The sequence below is a fragment of the Bombus pyrosoma genome, linkage group LG17 (genome assembly GCF_014825855.1).
Source record: "Bombus pyrosoma isolate SC7728 linkage group LG17, ASM1482585v1, whole genome shotgun sequence".
Classification (NCBI taxonomy): domain Eukaryota; kingdom Metazoa; phylum Arthropoda; class Insecta; order Hymenoptera; family Apidae; genus Bombus; species Bombus pyrosoma.
The window spans coordinates 1,480,447-1,499,556 of NC_057786.1; the positions used below are offsets into that span (position 1 = coordinate 1,480,447).

The 19,110-nt window shown below is 45.2% G+C and overlaps 1 protein-coding gene across 9 annotated transcripts in view; it reads right to left on the bottom strand.

The window, feature by feature from the left end:
• LOC122576900 (chromatin modification-related protein EAF1-like) overlaps nucleotides 1-19,110 on the bottom strand; it is a 399,412-nt gene that overhangs the window by 348,787 nt on the left and 31,515 nt on the right. The gene's annotated exons all lie outside the window — the stretch shown is intronic.

Consider the following 19,110-nt stretch of genomic DNA (forward strand, 5'->3'; position numbering starts at 1 on the left):
TAATCTCGCGGCCGATCCGATCGGGGACGAGCACGTACCTGTAGGAAAAAAGGAAGGAAAAAGCGGAGGGCACGGGGGAGCAGACAGAGACAGGTTGGAAAGGTGGAAGGGATGGGGAAAAAGACGGCGAATGGTAGCAGTAACTCGGTGTACATTCGGCGAGACAAACTTGATCAATGGCCCCGGACGAGCATAGTCGCGAGGAGGATACGTGCGCGAGGCACAGGGAAGCGTGGCGCATTGTACGAAAAGCGAGCGTGGTATTAATAACAATTCTCACATCTGGCCGAACAAACGTACATGCCATACACGAAAGGGGTTGATCGGGTGTACGTGCGTATAAAATATACATAGAATTTCGTGTGTGAACGTATACAGGGACACCAGCGGCGATACCGGCGGAGAGAAGGAAGAAAAGAGAAAAAAAAAAAGGAAGGGAAGAAGCAGAGGGTTAGAAAAGGGGGAGGAAAAGAGGAAGGCAGAAAGGAAAGGAAAAAAACGCAGCGAAGCGCGTGATCGTCGGAGTTTTCTCCTGGTGGTCCCCTGACGGCCACGTGGGAGGGACAGAGCGAAAGAGGGGAAAGGACAGGGTGGAAAAAAACGAGGGAGAATAGCAGCGCCACCAGCGCCAACCATCATCCCCTTCTTCTTTCTCTATCGTTGGTGCGCAGAGAGGCAGCGGTGGCTGCAGCGCGTACGTACATTTATTCGAAAGTTCACAAACACGCGGCCAACTTGCACTCTGCTAATAAGTCATCGGTGTTCGTTCGTTCGTCGTCAACCACCACCCAGTAGCGCGCCGCAGCCCCCACTACGAGGGTCGCGTTGCCTCTCAACCGACCCACCCCCGCCATCCTCGGTTCTACTTCCCCTCGTTCCTCCTCCACCTCCTTCCGTTTCCCCTCGTTCCACTTCGGCTCGGTTCTACTTCGCCCACCCCCGTTTCCCTTCCCAGCCCTCTACGTGTACGTAGAACCTTCCAACCGTGTTCGTTCGTGTACCATATCCTATAGTCTATACGTGTGTGTGTGTGGATGTATGTTAGCGCGCTCGCGTTTTACGCGAATTCCACCCATCCCCTGTCGAATTCAAACCGACTCACACGCACGCTCGCGCACACCAGCAACGGCGCTTTCAAGCACACGCTGAACTACGCTGTGGCGCGTTCGTGTGCGATACACGGCCGTGTAAGTTAACCCCGTATTTCTGGCGTGTACGTGCACAGGCATTCGCGTGTGCCTGACGCGCACAGCCTCGCTGCGAAATCCCATCTAACTATAGACGCGCTGCTCCCTTCGTGTACACGCTTACACGTGTACGCGCGCGTACGTGTACAGGCAAGTTTTTGTAGGCACACCGAGACGAAAAAGCTCACCACCACGAGCGAGCGGCGCGTATATGCGCGAGCGCGATCGCGATAAAGCTTCGCGAAAGCGTATACGGTGGCGCAGCCAAGTTTCACCAATACCGGCAGAACGCTATAGCAAAACATGAATACACGGACAGATAGGTTGATGGTACTGGGAGCTGTTCGTCCTGCTTTAGACAACGCCGCTTTGCTCCGCCTCGCTCTGACCGGGTTACGCTTGCAAGCACGCTAGCTCCGTTCTCCTCGGCTCTCTCGCGCCTTCTGTCTTCCCACTCCCCTGCTGCCGCTTCAATTTCTATCTATATCGCCGTCTCCGTCGCTTCGCCTCCGGTTTTTTGCCCGTCTCTGTGGAGAACGACCGGTCGGTCGAAAACTGGAAAACCGTGGGTCGCAGCGCGCCCACTAAGAAGAAGAGACGTAGCTGTGACGACGCGTGGTCGCCGCGAGTAGCGGCGCGCGTTGCGCCGTACTTAAATTACATGATTAAAGGCACTTTAATTAGTCATTCGACGAGAGGGAAATTTATCGTCGAAGCAGTTCGTACTGGTTTTCGCGCGGTTTAATTTCGCCTCGAGCCGGGGATAATCAACGCGACCGCGCCAGTGTTCCACTGTAATTCGGTCGGAGGAACGAGTCGCAGAACGCCGCTACTCGCTTTCAAATATTCGCGTAAACCGGACGATTTTACGCGCGGCAGAATCGATAGGGAAATTTCCACGGAAATTTCACCGTGTTACGCAGCTGGTATTTATAGCGCGCGTAAAGCAGATCGCGCGAGACGAGCAACTCGGCAATCCCAGTACGAAACGGGGAAAATCGATTTACCCGACCGATCGAGAGGAACGGTCGGCTATGGCGACGCACACGCGAGACGGACTACGTCGGATACGAATTCCCGAATCGAAGATCAGCACGGGCTATACAGACGGGCGAAAAACGAAGGGAAAGTCGCGAAACTTAATCAGACGCGCGGTGATGCGCCAGACGAATGAGCGCCTCGTCCTGCACCGGAACAGGATATTTCCCATTGCGGAAGAACGAAAGAGAGAGAATGTTTCTCGTGTCGTGTACGCACACGGTGCACGGCCGAGTATTAAAGAGGCAAGAAACGCCTAGTTCTCCCACGCGTGGCAAAGGATCGGTGCGGAGGGTGTGCAGCAAGGGGAGAAAAGAAAAACGGAGAAAAAAAGGTGATCACGTTCGTTTCTCGCGGTTTGCACGCGCGCTGCCTTTCGCGGACCGACTTTCGACGATTCCGTACACACGTAACTAACAGCTGCGTCTCTCTCTTTCTCTCGCTCGCAATTTTTCTCTCTCTGTTCCGCTCTCAGCGCGCTGCTCTCTTTCTCGCTCGTGGCTACGGTGAAAGCAGTGCCGGTGAAAGGTGATTGTGGCACATCCCGCGTGCCGACACCACGCGTGTCTTTCCCCGTGCCCATTTTAATACCAAAATAGATTCCTCCGCCTTCTTCTTCCTCTCGCGCGAGAGCACGCGATCGATCGACGATCTATTTTTCTACATATGCGCGCGTGTATTGTAGGAGCGCGAGGGGGTGGAAGGGAACGCGTCGGCAGGGCCGTTGCGACGAAGAAAATAACGGGGAATCTTGTACGTCGTCGTCGGCGTCATCGTCGCCGTTGTCGTCGTCATCGACGGTTGCTCGTTGTCCAGAGTCCAGGCTGGCGTAATCCGGCCTGCATCAGACTCCCCTTTGCCACCCACGTCCAACCCTCGGCCGTCTGCGTCGCACCCTGCTCGTTCTCGTTCTCCGTCTCGCTCCATAATTCAGTCGGCGCTGCGATTGGTCGACGTCGGCCGCTGACGTCACGCGAAAACCGGCAGGATAATAAGGAACGAGGGGAGGCCGGGCGGCAGCCACTGGAGAAGATACGAAAGGGATGCGAGAAGAGAGAGAGAGAGAGAGAGAGAGGAAACGAGAGGGAATGAGAGATGGAGACGCCGAAGGGGAGTCGGGAAACGGTGGTAGTCAGGCTGCCACAAAAATACCCTGTCAGATAGAAACTGGCGCCCAAGCCTGGCGGACGCTACCAGCGCCGCTCTGCTACCGACGCTACTTGCACGATACCATCACGCTGATACCGCCTTCGTCTCTTCACCCTCCGCGCTTCCACGACCCAGCTACCGCGTCCGCCCCCGTATCTTCCTCTTGCCACCCGGTATATTTCCTATATTTCATCGGTTTTCTCTTGCCACTCTGCCGGTGACCAACGTGCTCCTTCCAACCCCCACGTGCCACGTTTCTTTGCTCGTCCGCTCTATTCTACGCTCTGGTTGCCTTGCTCGGCTACGAGAATCCCTCGTCGAAGCTTCGCGGAACGTTCGCTGGGATAGATCAAGGGAGAGAGATAGCGCAGCCGCCCGCCTCTCGTAATTTCCTCGTTATTCGTTTATGAAATTTAAATGGAAGAGGCGAGATGGTGGTGGTGGTAGTGGTGGTGGTGGTGGTGGTGGTGGTAGTGGTGTTGGTGGTGGAGGAGGAGGTGGAAAGCAGGTCGCCGAGGATCGGCGAGGAGGAAGGTCGCGAAGGGAAAACGTGGATACGATGGAAACGCCGCGAAGGAGCCGCTGATGTCAGGTCGAAGGATCGATTTTCAAGGAAGATGGCGTCCTACGTTGGCCGCTCCACCCTCCCAGCTACCCTCACCCTCGCTCACTGCCACCCACACGTGCGCGCACGTTAAAGCGTACACGTAAAGAGACACACTTACACAAGCCCTGCTCTCTCGTCGCCACCCCTCACCCTCTTGGAACTCAACGGTCGATGAAGTGGAGTTCTCCTCTCCCTCCTCCCCTCCTCCTTTCTCTCGCTCGCCCTCGCGCTTTCCACTCGCTCTCTCCCTCTCTCTCTCTGTCTGTCTTACGCTCGCTCGTACACACGCGCGCATACATGGACACATAGATACATAGACGCACACAGGGACACGCGCTCTCTCCGCTACTGTTTCTGCTCGCTCACCTACTCGGTACTTTCGAAAAATAAAGAGAGATAAGGAAGAGAGATAGGGAAACGTAGGGCTGTTAAAGAAGAGCCGGAGATAGGCGATGGAAGACGGCCGGGGTTCATTATGCTTCTTGAATCGTAAACAAACAAACAACCGCGACCTGGCAGGATCCGCTCTGTTTCCGAGTGCAGAATCGCGGAGCAAGGATCGCGAAGACCGCAATCAGTCGCGATTCTACGCCAGCCGACGAAAGGGAGGAAAGACGAGGGGACGGGGTGGCACACGTTCGAAATTATACGCGGCTGAAATATCCATCGCGATGGAAAACAATCCAAGATGAAGTTGACCCGGAAATTTACTCAAATAGCAACTCGGTATCTTTAGTTTGAACAGCGCTCGCCCCGTTCTCTCTGCCGGGCCACTATATATATAACCAGCCAGGACAGAATCTCCACCGTGAAGCTTTCCAAAGATATACCGGCAATTAAAGCTTTGCGCCTGCGAGTCCGCTCTGCCGCAGGACCAACCTACCTCAAAACTCAAAACTAGAACGACACGGTAAGGTAAGTTATTTGAGCGAGGAACACCTTGCGTGGAATAATCTTGCTCGCGTGTTATGAGACCACGTCGTTGTTCCGTGTAACGAAGAGAAAGAACGAGCAAACGTCGTTCGTTTCGACTCCAACAGCACGACGTTTCGCGACGCTGCGGTTATTCGAGCCTCATTCCTGTATTATGGAATACCATTGCCTTTTAACGTAGCAACGACCAGGTACGAGGAAATATCGTACACTTTAGGCCCAACAGAGAAAAGTATCAGGACAGCCAGGTCCAACAAAGGAAAACGCTAGGAGAAATAACAAACATCAGTGGGGATCGATTGAACGATACTGTAGGCTCGTTTGAGTCAACGAGAAGTACTTTGTGTGGAATGATTCAACCTGTGTATTATGAGGCACCGTTGCTCTTTGAGTATAACAAAGAGAAACAAGGAGAAAATATTATCGTCAGTGGGAATCGATCGAATGATCCTACGATAAGCTAGTTTGAGTCAACGAGAAGTACTTTGTGTAGAATGATTCAACCTGTGTATTATGAGACGCCGTTGCTCTTTGAATATAATAAAGAGAAACAAGGAGAAAATATTATCGTCAGTGGGAATCGGTCGAATGATCCTACGATAAGCTAGTTTGAGTCAACGAGAAGTACTTTGTGTAGAATGATTCAACCTGTGTATTATGAGACGCCGTTGCTCTTTGAGTATAACAAAGAGAAACAAGGAGAAAATATTATCATCGGTGGAAATCGGTCGAATGATCCTACGATAAGCTAGTTTGAGTCAACGAGAAGTACTTTGTGTAGAATGATTCAACCTGTGTATTATGAGACGCCGTTGCTCTTTGAATATAATAAAGAGAAACAAGGAGAAAATATTATCGTCAGTGGGAATCGGTCGAATGATCCTACGATAAGCTAGTTTGAGTCAACGAGAAGTACTTGGTGTAGAATGATTCAACCTGTGTATTATGAGACGCCGTTGCTCTTTGAGTATAACAAAGAGAAACAAGGAGAAAATATTATCGTCAGTGGGAATCGGTCGAATGATCCTACGATAAGCTAGTTTGAGTCAACGAGAAGTACTTTGTGTAGAATGATTCAACCTGTGTATTATGAGACGCCGTTGCTCTTTGAGTATAACAAAGAGAAACAAGGAGAAAATATTATCATCGGTGGGAATCGGTCGAATGATCCTACGATAAGCTCGTTTGAGTCAACGAGAAAAGGTATCAAACACGAGGGAATGATTCGAACAATTGTACAACAGATTGTTTGAGTCAGCGAGAAGACGTAACACGTAGAAACTTTACCTCAGCTTTTTTCGTCTGTTACGCTGTTACGACGTTATTTTTGAGCAACATGGAGCAATATTTCTTAAGAAATAACGTCTACAAAGTAATCACAAAGATGGATAAGCGAAAATGTAGGCTAAACTCACGCGAGCGCCCGCAATGTTTGGTAGCCGCTCAAAGGTATAGAGATACCAAACATTAGAAGAAACAAACGTGTTAAATAGATCGCACCGTGAAAGAAAACAGACGGGCGACAAAATCATGCGCATCATCTCGACATCTCACCTATCTTTACGATAATTCTTTATCGACGTCATTTTTCAGTAATACTTTACGGATATAAAAATATGGATATTGTCCGAAGCTAAGAGGAGGATCGCGGGACAAGGTAATAAATTCAGGAAAGAGACTGAAGCGAATTAATTATGCGAAAGCCGCGAATACGTAAGTGAGCGGATACTTGTGAACGAAAGTGTACACACGCGCCACTAAATTAACATAACTAAATTGACACTGAGAATATTAACATCGAGCAAACTTCTTCCCTTTTTCACGATGATAAACTATGTCCCCGTAGAAAGTGCCAGTTAAACTGTCGATGTGAACGATATACAGATATGCCATTACGTGCTACTCACAATTATTTTGTTCCACTGTATCGAGCATTGCGCGTCGTGCATACACGACAAAGCGGGGCATTGTAATCCAATCAACACTAACCTTGACCAGGCCCGGTTTCAAAATTTAATTGAAAATTGTACGTCCGTCGTCGTTTCTTCTATTCTTCCGACTTTGTGTAACATTGAGAAACCGATCGGTCGGATAACGTAAGAATTTAGGTAAAATTAAAGGGAGGAAGGAAATAACGACGAACTCTAAATTAATAGAAATCTAAATTAAATTCTAAGACCGTCGATTTGGCCTGATAAAGTTAACGTTAATCGATGAAGATATATAAATGTAACTTACATAATTCATCGCAATAATAAAAGCTAACCAGCCTAATAGGGAACGCGGATCGCTGAAAGATGGTTGATAAGCTAATTTGGCGAGTTACTCGGCTCGACTCGGACCAACTCAAATAACCCCATCTTACCCTGTCACGCGTGATATTCTCGAGCGACGTTGCTGCCACCGAGCTTCCAACACGTAGCGCCAGCAACGTGCAAGTACGACGAAGGTGTGAGCAGCCGCCAGATCGATCGATCGTATTTGTTTATTAACCTATCGGCCGTTTCGATTGAATTATTAGGGTTTCGCGGATACGAGGCGCGTAGAAGAGGACATTACGTCCAGATAAATTTTGTGGGTTAGCGGTTACGCCGAGGGACATAACTTTTTCACAGCGAAAGCTGGCGTGCACGCGACGCGAAATACACCGCAGGGGAAAGGCAGAAGTAGCGTTGCTGACCGAGCGGCTGGCGATCGGCCATAGGGACAGGCACGGGCTGTTAGGGCGAGTAACGCGGGCGCGTGCGCGCAGCGGGGGCCGCCGCCGCTCGAAACTTCAAACGTGCCACGTCGGCGCCGAAATTGCAGCATTATTACGAAGTTGAATTCGACCGCAGGAATAATTACGCGCGGCCGCCGCCGCACAGATTAATATTTCCATTCGATTTAGAGGCGATTCGCCATATATTTCAATCCGCGATTAATGACTTTCGCTATCCTGTTCGGCCGCGCCTGATTACGAGTGATCATTCTGTGTACCGGCGTGTCCCTCCGGTTCGTTAGCGGTTCGCCGATTCTTTCGAGGAATAAACTCAGCGCCAGCGCGTTTCGCGCGGAACAACGGCGACGACCGACGACAGAGCCTGTGAAATTTAGGAAAATTCCGCGGCAGTCTGACTGTTCTCCGCAGGCAGCGTAATTATGCGTCGGAAAATAAAATGTGGCGCGCGGCAGACAGCTCGCGATGGGGCGCACGCTTTTCGCGTCACACGTTCTCGTTGCGTAACGTTCTCGTCTGCCATCGAATTTCCTCCGCCCTGTAATTAATTAGCGCGATCGATAGCGGAGAAATTCGAAAAATTGGAATTTCCAGCGGCACGTCACCGAGAAAAATATCGGCGCGGAGATATTGGCAAGCAAGAATCGCTGCACGGGCTGAAATTCAATTTGGCTTTTAAGTAGACGATAGTTTAACACAAAGGACGAGGAACGGCGGTTACGAATCGATGTAATTAAATCATAGCTGGGGAAAAATAGAAAAAGAGGGGGCGAGAGGAACGAGGGGAGAGAATGCAGGTCGAAATATTGGACGGAATATCGCGCAGCAAAATTCTGGCCGCAGCTAGGCAACCATTTTCATCGATCGCCAGCGGGCGAGGGGGTTTGAAAAGGGGTCGGCCATTTTGTTTATCGTGCGCTAATGTCGAATGACCGCTAAAAGTGAATAACAGTTGCTTTTCCTACCCTTCGGTCAAACGTTAACGCCACTCTTCCGCCGGTAAATACGTTCGAATCTAATTCGTCGCAGGAAACCTTATCGACAACTCCTCGCGGACAGATGGAATACGACAAATATTTATTTCCAAGGAACCATCCTACGAATGTATACGTATTTATATATTTTCCTGATCGAGCAGATGGCCGAGAGTTTTTCACGCAACCGAGGCGAACGTAAATCGAACGACGCCGAAGAGACGATCGATGAAGGGCTAACCGCTGTTCTGATTTTTCTGCCGCGTTTCAGAAGCCACAGCGGCGATCTTAATCCTTCCGCGATCCTGCAGTCTTCGTGTTTCGATGTTTTCCTCGTTTCAGTGAGCGAGAGGAGATGCTCGATCTTCTGAGAGGATAGTCGCGCACGAGAATAACGATTTTCCCGCGTCTTGTTCGAAAACCAAAAACGCAACTTGTATAGTCGCAGGCTTTTCTTCGCCTCGACAACGATTACGTGTTTGTGATTTTTCCGATGAAACGTGCGATTAAACACGGTTCGCAATAACCTGCTACCGAAGCAATATCAAAGCACCGATATCGAATAATCGGGCGATGGAAAGCCGTGAGCAGCCGGTGACTACGGAAAGCCAGAGCTTTCGTTCGCGTTACGTCATAGAAGCAACACCGCGACTCGTAATTAGCGTGGGTGGGCCTTCGCTCCGTACGCGAGCAACACTCGCGAGAAAGCGTAAAAGCGTGGCTGCGTCATCGTGTTACGTGGCGAATTATAAAGAATGGAAAAAGGAAGGAAAAACGGCGGAGCGCGTTTTCAGACGCTGCCGCTTTTATCGTCGGAATCGGCGCGGCGAAGAAACAAGCTCGTCGAGAGCGTGACAGGTGTTCGGCGCGGGAACTGCAGCGAGTCGATGATCAATGCGATGTTCGTTGGTGGGCATCCAGAAGCGGCGGCCAGTCCATTAATCATTGATTAAAGTTAACGAGCTATGCTCCGCGCTGTAGACACAGGAAAATTTGACGAATTACGAAGATCAATATGCAACGTGCCTGATCAATTATCAGACAACTCGCCGACCATCTTCCAAGCTTCGTGACCGCTAAAATCTTCGATTTCTCGTCTCGTTCGACGATAAAATCACGCGAGCTTTCGTTCGATCGTCGCCAAGAAGAAGAAGAAGAAGAAGAAGAAGAAGAAGCTCCGTGAAATCGAACGTTCTAATTCGCCGAGGACGATTCGTGGCCATCAGTCAGCTCGCGCAGCAGCGTCGCTGCTCCTCCTAATTAATGTTAATGTCTGGCGTTTCGGCGCGATGCGTCGTCCAGGAAAACACGTCGACGGGCAGCCAACCAAACGGTCAGGAACGGGGCAAAAGTGCAGTTCGGATTGTTAGCCCGCAGTTTCAAGAGCGCCGGCCTCGCGATTGGTCAGCTTTTTGCGCGGGAATCGATCCTACGTTTTCGGGGGATGCCCCGCCTGTGTAACAAGGGAGAGGTGCAATGAACTTCCGGCGCAGGCCAGCTGCCATTGGACGGTTCCGCGTGGTGCTACAACGTCATTGGACCGTCCTGGAACAGCGGCAGTTCGAATGTGACGGCCAAGGATGAAGCTTTCGGTGACGCACGCCGCGTCGCCTTCCAACCTACGACGAAAACAGATTCCGCCAACTGGGACGAGCATTTGGCGCGTTAAAACTTGTATAATGCGATTATTCCATTGTTCGCACGACATTGAACATTATGACGCGAAGGTCACGCAAGACAGCGTACGTTTTTCTTGACATAGTTTCCGTACTATGGCCAACAATATTTTTGGAGATACAAAGAGGGAAAATGGACGTTTGGCCCGAAAATCAAGCAATCGACCATCTGCTAAATTTTAACGCCGCTTGCCTGGCCTGGTCGTTTTACTGAAAATAGAATGGCCAGGTGGAAGAGCCTGACAGGTTTTACGGTTGTTGACGCAACTACTTCATGAAAAACTCTACATCTTTATTTATGTATATCCGCGACCTAGAGACCGCTATTACGCAAAAATATTGTAAATAAGGAAAGGTCCATATCATTGTGCCCTTGAATATATATTATGTTTTGGGTTGCAAGGTCTAGCAACAAAGGGGCTAATAAACAGATTTCTATTTATGTTGCTTGTAGCCTCTGGCTGAAGCTATAAGGTTAACCTTTTTGGTAATGTCCTTTTGCTAGAAATATATAAACCTGCTCCCCATCGATTCCATCGTCTTGCAACACTAAGGTAGTGAGGATCTGCATCAGCATAAACTTATACTTTTATTCATTTCACTATATTTTTCTATCACAAATTCATCCACTCGTCCTTCTATCAGTCAACCTGAACCTCAAGCTACCAAGTCTACCTCAACCTCAAGCTACCAAGTCTACCTCAACCTCAACGATAGCAATGGAACAACTAGAACAAATAACGTTTTGATACTACGACCAGGAATATTTCTGGAAATTCGAGTAAAGGGACAATTTTTAATAGCGTGGGATTGAGGGAGGATCTGACGAGCTGCAAAACGACCATAAGGTGAGGTGGAAAACACCTGTGATTTGCTATGTCCTTGCTCTGTAATAGCGAAGAAAGTATATCAGTGGCAGCTTTACGTTAAATGGAAATAGAGAAATCTGTGTGTTTCTGGATATTGGTAGCAGAATCGACAAAGCAGAAAGAAAGGAGTCTTTAAAATTAGTGGGAAAAGGAGGAGGAGAATGGGAGGCAAAAATGAACGAGAAGCGCATGCGGACGCTACTGTTAAGCGTCTTTGTTACGCTGAATATGCGTATTAATTCAGTAATTGTACATATTAGTAAATGAGCTTATTCGATGTATGCACATACTAATCGACCAATAAATGTGAATAAATTTACGATAGTTTGATAAATGCGAATACATTTACAAGCGTCTAGTAAATGTGAGCAAAGTTGCGAACGGTAGATGTTTTTACATCTAATCGATACTTTTGCCAATACGAATGCACACACTGATCATAGCCAATACAAACGTTTCACGTTCTCATTGATACGTTTTTACCTCAGTCTTCGTTTCCAATAAATATGCCGCTAATGTATCAAATTGAACGTGCTCGATCAAACACCATTCAGCCAAAATGTGCCTCGTATTTCGCAGATAGAAAATCATTTTACACAAATATGCTACGATACATCCAAAAAACCAACGACAAGCTTCTCGGACGAAAAAATCACGGCAAGTGAAAAAGAATGAAAAACACGAAATACGTTTGCACCGCAGGAATGTCTACAACACTTCCACCACGCATCCGATGATTTCACGTTGTTCGACTCTCCCGGCGACCCTCCATTAACGTCACCATACATCGTCGAAGAGAAAACCTCGTCGTTCATGAGGAGGGTTGCGAGAGACAGAGAAAGAGAAAGAGGAGAATCCCCTTCTTTCCAGCCGATCGTTCCGTTTACCAACGTCACGGACAAAGATGACCCCCGTTGCCACTTTAAATACCAGACGCCTCCTTAGGAATCACCTGTTGACTGCATTTCCTTGCCGCAAGGAAATTACAGACACAGCGATCTCGTGCGAGGGCAGTGAAACTCGAGCGGAAAAACTTTTCCAACGATCGTCGATCCGTTTACCCAAGCGCGGCTACTTACACGAGTCGCTTCTTAACCTCCCTATCTACCGTTTCTTCTCCGTTTTTCCTGCCTCTTTGCCCGTTTTGTCTATCGTCCATTCTGCTCTCTCTCTCTCTCTGTTTGTCTATCTATCTATCTCTGTGCAGGTTGGTCTCGTCGAACCGCGGCTTCTTTCGCTCTTCAACGTTGGCCAGAGCGACGTGGCTGTCTCTCTTCGGTCCTTTTAATGCCGCGTTTCAACGAAGAAAACTTCATGCTCCGTGTAAAGTGGCATAATTAACTTGCCGTGGCGACTTCTTAATTGCGGAGGAGGAAAAGTTCAAGGACCGAGCCGCGTGTATTTTGCAGCGGATCGCGCGAAAGCCCGCGGTAAGAGCCGACGGGGCAGAGAAGGGGCAGCAGAGGGGGGAAAAGCGAGCAGCAGAAATCGCGTCAACACCGGTGATTAATACGATAACGAGGAAAGGAATAAGGGAAAAGATGTTTACCGACCAACGACGCCGACTTCTGCTCCGTTCTTAACCGGACGTTAAATGATTACATTGGCAATTACAGCGGAATGAACGTAAGCTCAGATTTTACGATTCTCTTGTCCGATTTTGATAGAAACCTTCCTCACACGCGCGTCGACACCCCTCGAGCTAACGATACGCTGTTCTACGAGGCTGACTTTTCCGCCAATTAACCCCCGCACGAGACGTTCCGGTCTTTCGAGTCGTTCACGTTGAATATGTTCCCAGTTACGATACAATCATCCTCATCTTCCTTACACTTCGCACAACTCCACTAGGAAACGAGGATATTTACGACCTTCGCTAGCCATAGCTTGAAACGTCCATCTGCATCGCTAGCTCATAGGAGACTTGATAATTCCAATTGTGTTATTTAATTTTAAAGTGGCTAGCCATAGTTTGAAACGTCCACCTGCATCGGTAGATCATAGGAGACTTGATAATTTCAATTGTGTTATTTAATTTTAAAGTGACTAGCTATAGTTTGAAACGTCCATCTGCATCGGTAGATCATAGAAGACATAATAATTGTGTTAATCAATTTTAAAGTGTCTTCCAAAGTTTCAATTTGCTTTAGTTCCATTCTAATTGGATTCTACTTTTGTCTTATCAGTATCTTCCTGAAGGAGACCTTCTTATTTTCCTTACATTTTATAGAACTCCACTAGGAAGGGAGGATATTTACAATCTTCGCTAGCCATAGCTTGAAAAGTCCACCTGCATCAGTAGATCATCGTAGAAGACTATAATAATTTGGATTGAGTATTTTCAGTCCCAAATTTGTTTGGTTCCAATCGTCGAATATTTAGTTGTCTACCTTATGTTCTATATCTTAGAAGCAATTACTCGCATCTGTCATATATAATATGAAATGCATGAATTAGTGTAGAGAAACAAAGAGACAAGAGGAGAGAATGTAGGAAGCTGGAAGGATACGAAAGTTGAAAAGACTATTTATTATTGATAATACCCGTGAATATTTCTAATAAGAAATTATGTACAATATCGCAACATGTCAAATGCATGGAATTGCTATTTCAACCACGTTCAAGTACAACGATGTACCTGTCTAATCTACAGGTGAGACAAAATAACGGAAACCCAACTTAAATATATATCCTACAATACTATACATACATATACGATGCGCACACCATACGCAAGATGTATTTACCTTATTTTCCCCAATTTTCCCAAATACGTGAATTAAGATAAAATAATGCCATGGAAATTATTACGGTCGCCTCGATAACTCAAAAGTTAAGCATATGAATTAGAAGTTAAGTTATACAGGGTGTGTCTAAATTTCTCTCGATTCTGTTCAGGGTATTGGTTGGAATGGCTCGTATATTTCAAGCACCGCGTAGCCAGGCTTCGAAATGCAAACGAAACATATAGTTATCGATTAAACCAGCTCGCGACGTCCAGTTACAAATCACTCACGCGACCCTGTGTATAATGAGCCACGCTGTGGGCAAACTACGCTCGTCGCTCGACTTATGTTTATTCCGTTAGCTGCGACGGTTACATCATAAACTCACGTAGGACGAAGCAGAACGAAGGGGAGAAACACGAAGAAGGAAGAACGACGAGGAACAAGGAACGTAAGAAAGGGGTAGGGACAGGAGAAATTAACGAGAAAGTTGATTCCCTTATCTGGAAACGTGATACGGAACGATATTTTTCAACATTTTTCATTTTTTCTTAACGCCAGTCACGATACCGTGCGACGTATAACACAATTCCTACTATTATGGCGTACCCCGTGTAAATACGCCTATTTTCGTAAGAGCGAGGACCATTCTTAGCCTCGTACAGAACTTGATAATTGACACGGATTATCTGGCAGGCGATCAGAGCCAATGAGAACTTGGTATACGTGCAAAATAACGATCGAGAACGCGATGCACAAGGCTGGTAAAAGCGGCTCGGAAAAATCAAATCGTAGCTTTATTTCAGTTAATTTATGCTCGATCTTAGCTTGGATAATATCGTTACAAAGTTGAAATTCTCCATATTGTTTGTTATTATTAGTACAAGTACAATTAGCACGGTTTTGTGATGTTTTAGTCAGCTAAGATGGAAGAACGGTTTGTAGCTATTTTACAGGCGGATATGTTCGAATGCTAATGCCAAAAGATAGAAATATTGGCGCGAAAGGAGGATCGAAAACACGACGCAAAGGCTGGCAGAAATAGCTTGGAAAAATTAAATCAAACCTTTATTCCAGGTAATTTATGCTTGATTCTACCTTGGATAATTTTATTACGAAGTTCAAGTTCTTCCTCCACATTCCTCCTTTTATTATTAATATACGTACTACGGCTGGATTAAAAATAAAAATCACTTTTACGGTTTAATTAATTATATTTATATTTTTGTTGTTAATTCAGATGAAATGATAGCTTCTAGGGATTTTAAACGTAGATACGTCGAATATTAACGCAAGGACACAGATTTAATATTAGAAGCGATTGGAATTTTCCAGAAAATTATTTCCATGCTACGTGTGTAGAGTATACAGTGCTTCTCGGAATCAAATAAAAATTGTCCTCCACTTTCCCCATTTTTCATTGCACAGTCGTCCGTGGTTATGCGAACTTGCGAGCAAAATTATGTTATACAGGTTGTTACAAAGCGATGACTAAATTTTAAAGTCTCTGCCGTTTGAAATTTCTTTTGCAAAAATACAAAAGTCGAGGCTCGTGCTATTTGCCGCGGTGTCTTACGCGGGCAATTTATTTCATGGAAAACTGTGACATCGCCATCAAGTACCATTATAGCCACCGGGAAAACACTTTCCCAGCCCTTCGCTGGGCCTTGCCACTCACAAATTGGGAATCCAGGGCGTAGAGTTAGGCAATCGGCGCCGGATTGAATCCGCAGCCCTCGGATAATACGACCGCGTCGCTGTATAAATTCTTCTTCGTCTCGCATCTCGAGAGTCAGCAATGTACCGTTGGATCGCCACGGCGGAATAAGAAGACCGGCGATTAGGAGCCGGTGGCATCGCGAGATTTGCAGTTCGCCTTGTCTCGTAATCGAAATCCACCCCACGTGGCTCATCGAATTCTCGATTTTTCCAACCTAATCCTTCCGCAGGAAATGGGACGTGGTTGACGATCCGGGCTTCCAACAGGATCGCAGCGACACTTAATCCTCTTGCACGGAGAATAAAAGGATAGGAGAGTGTGTGTTTTTGAGTTTGCGCGTGTGTCTGTCTGTCTACGGGTTTATCTCCTGTCTGCCATCTTCTCACATTATAATTGCGCGTTGCGAAATTTTTACGTAAGCACGACGAAAGGACGAAATCGTTCTGTTGTAGCGAACCATTTCACAGAGTTTGTATCAGAGATGCAAAATGACAATTGTCTCGGACGTTTCTTTGCAAGCAAACGATTGAGCAAAAATGAACTTTCATTTAGGTTCGTCGATAAATCCGAAAGAAATTTAGAAAGCAAAGCAAGCGATTAAGAAATGTTCATTTCTAATTGCTTTCGATTTCGAGTAACTTTCGTGGTAAGCGCTACAGATAACTGAAATTTTCCTCGGTTGCCAGTAAGCATTATCTATAGGGTGAATTTTTATTTTGCCTAACAATAATCATTATCGATGAGGAACATTTGTTTGGCTACCGCTGACCAACGTTGATTTGACAAAGATTTTTCCCGGCTACATTCGGCTATTGTTAATCCTCGTTAACGTTGTCGTTGCATTAACGTTAGTTAGAACGTGTTCATTGAGAACGTAGAAAGGATTAATTACAAAACTTGTGTATTTTATTAAAAGAGACACGAAAATATAGGAAAGAAAGAACAGAATAAGAGACATCGTAGTCGAATATTAACGCGAAATAAAATTATTGTGGTGCAACGTGTTCTTCTTTGTTTTCTTTATCTTAACCCGTTGTTTCACGTATTTTCATATCGTTGTTTCGCTGATATATTTTATTAAGTGACAACGCGGAAGCAGTTAATTAGAAAACTTATATATATTTTATTAAGTTTCCTAATTAGCTGCCTTTACGTTGTCAGTGAATACGTCTACTAATCATCAGTAATGTTAATAATAATCGACAACAGTCGACTATAGAACGAGAAAAAATTTTTGCCATCGATAATGGTTATCGGTGAACAAAATAAAATTCCAGTCATCGTTATTGCGATAAGCAAAAAAGATTTCGGTCATTTATATTGGTTACTGGTAACCGAAATCAAATTCCCGTCATCGATAATGGTTACTCGTAAGCAAAATAAAATTCCCGTCATCGATAACGATTACCGGTAATCAAAAAGGCTTTAATCATTTATGACGGCTATTCGCAAGTAAAATTTCCCTAATTAAGGATATTAACTCTTGTACCATAACTTTTGAAGTTTATCTTATGGCGGTTACGATGCCTATTTCGTATTCCTCTTTCGTCGTCATCTATTTATTTAGTTATATGTTTAGCGATTAATAAAATCAATAGCGAGCAAAAAAAAGGAAAATAAACGCGGAAACATGAATAATTTATTATTATAGTGTTTGCAGGATTAAATAATATTTATTACATGAAGTCGAGGAGCTTCGTTTGTTTAGAAAATTTAGTTCGTATTCCTCGTGTGTCTACATCTGTTTATTTATTTATCTATATGTTTAGCGATTAATAAAATCAATAGCGAGCAAAAAAAAGGAAAATAAACGCGGAAACATGAATAATTTATTATTATAGTGTTTGCAGGATTAAATAATATTTATTACATAAAGTCGAGGAGCTTCGTTTGTTTAGAAAATTTAGTTCGTATTCCTCGTGTGTCTACATCTGTTTATTTATTTATCTATATGTTTAGCGATTAATAAAATCAATAGCGAGCAAAAAAAAGGAAAAGTAAACGCGGAAACATGAATAATTTATTATTATAGTGTTTGCAGGATTGAATAATATTTATTACATGAAGTCGAGGAGCTTCGTTTGTTTAGAAAATTTAGTTCGTATTCCTCATGTGTCTACATCTGTTTATTTATTTATCTATATGTTTAGCGATTAATAAAATCAATAGCGAGCAAAAAAAAGGAAAATAATCGCGGGAACATAGACAATTTATTATTATAGTGTTTGCAGGATTAAATAATATTTATTACATGAAGTCGAGGAGCTTCGTTTGTTTAGAAAATTTAGTTCGTATTCCTCATGTGTCTACATCTGTTTATTTATTTATCTATATGTTTAGCGATTAATAAAATCAATAGCGAGCAAAAAAAAAGGAAAATAAACGCGGAAACATGAGTAATTTATTATTATAGTGTTTGCAGGATTAAATAATATTTATTACATAAAGTCGAGGAGCTTCGTTTGTTTAGAAAATTTAGTTCGTATTCCTCGTGTGTCTACATCTTTTTATTTATTTATCTATATGTTTAGCGATGAATAAAATCAATAGCGAGCAAAAAAAAGGAAAATAAACGCGGAAACATGAGTAATTTATTATTACAGTGTTTGCAGGATTAAATGATATTTATTAGCTAGTTACACGAAATCAAGGAGCTTCATTTGTTTAAAAAAACAATTATATTAACAACATGTACGAGTTATATATACACTTCTTTTGCACGAAGTGTAGAGTTTTCTTTCAGATTTTTCCTAAAATAAAAATTAATTCATCGCGCAACAGCTTCTTGCTATATATATATATGTGCCCAGTACAATAAGTTTGAACAGCCTTACGGAAAACATCAGACGTAGCTCAACAATGTGTTTATTATAAAATTGTTATATAAAAGAAATTATTTAAATCGTTGAATATCATTATTTTGATGCGCGTGTTGCAAAGGGAACCTGGTGAAAAACGCAGGGTTGCGTCCGTTTTCAACGCGTTCCCCAAACGAATTGTTTGGCCTTCGCGTCGATACCGCGCATCATCGTAGTTTGCCACGTTCACTGCGTTTCTACGTTCCCTTTGAACCCGACTTAATTTCTGTTACAGGGGTATTACGCCGAGGCCATTAACTTGCCTCGTGTAACTATTAACTTCCGGCGGATCTGAATGCCGCACACATTTATAATAATTCTTCTACGCAAAAAATGACTGCCAAGTAACGAATCAATGTTGCGTTGTACGTACACCTACACGTACGCATATACGCGAGAATAAATCTGGCTTCTGCGTGACTAAGTGACTCGCTGTAGAAAGCGCGTGCATTTATCAAAATAATAGCGCGCTGAAGGATGGGCGCGCCGACGTTCTTCGAATTTCTCGATCAGCGTAAAAAGCTGGACGAAGCTCGACGAAGAATAAGAAGTTTCCTGGCGGACCGATGTTTTCAATTTTTGCGAGAAGACCCAGTCGCTCTTCCTTGTCGCGCGAATAATTGTGCCATTAACGGGGTTGAGTTTAAAACGTTT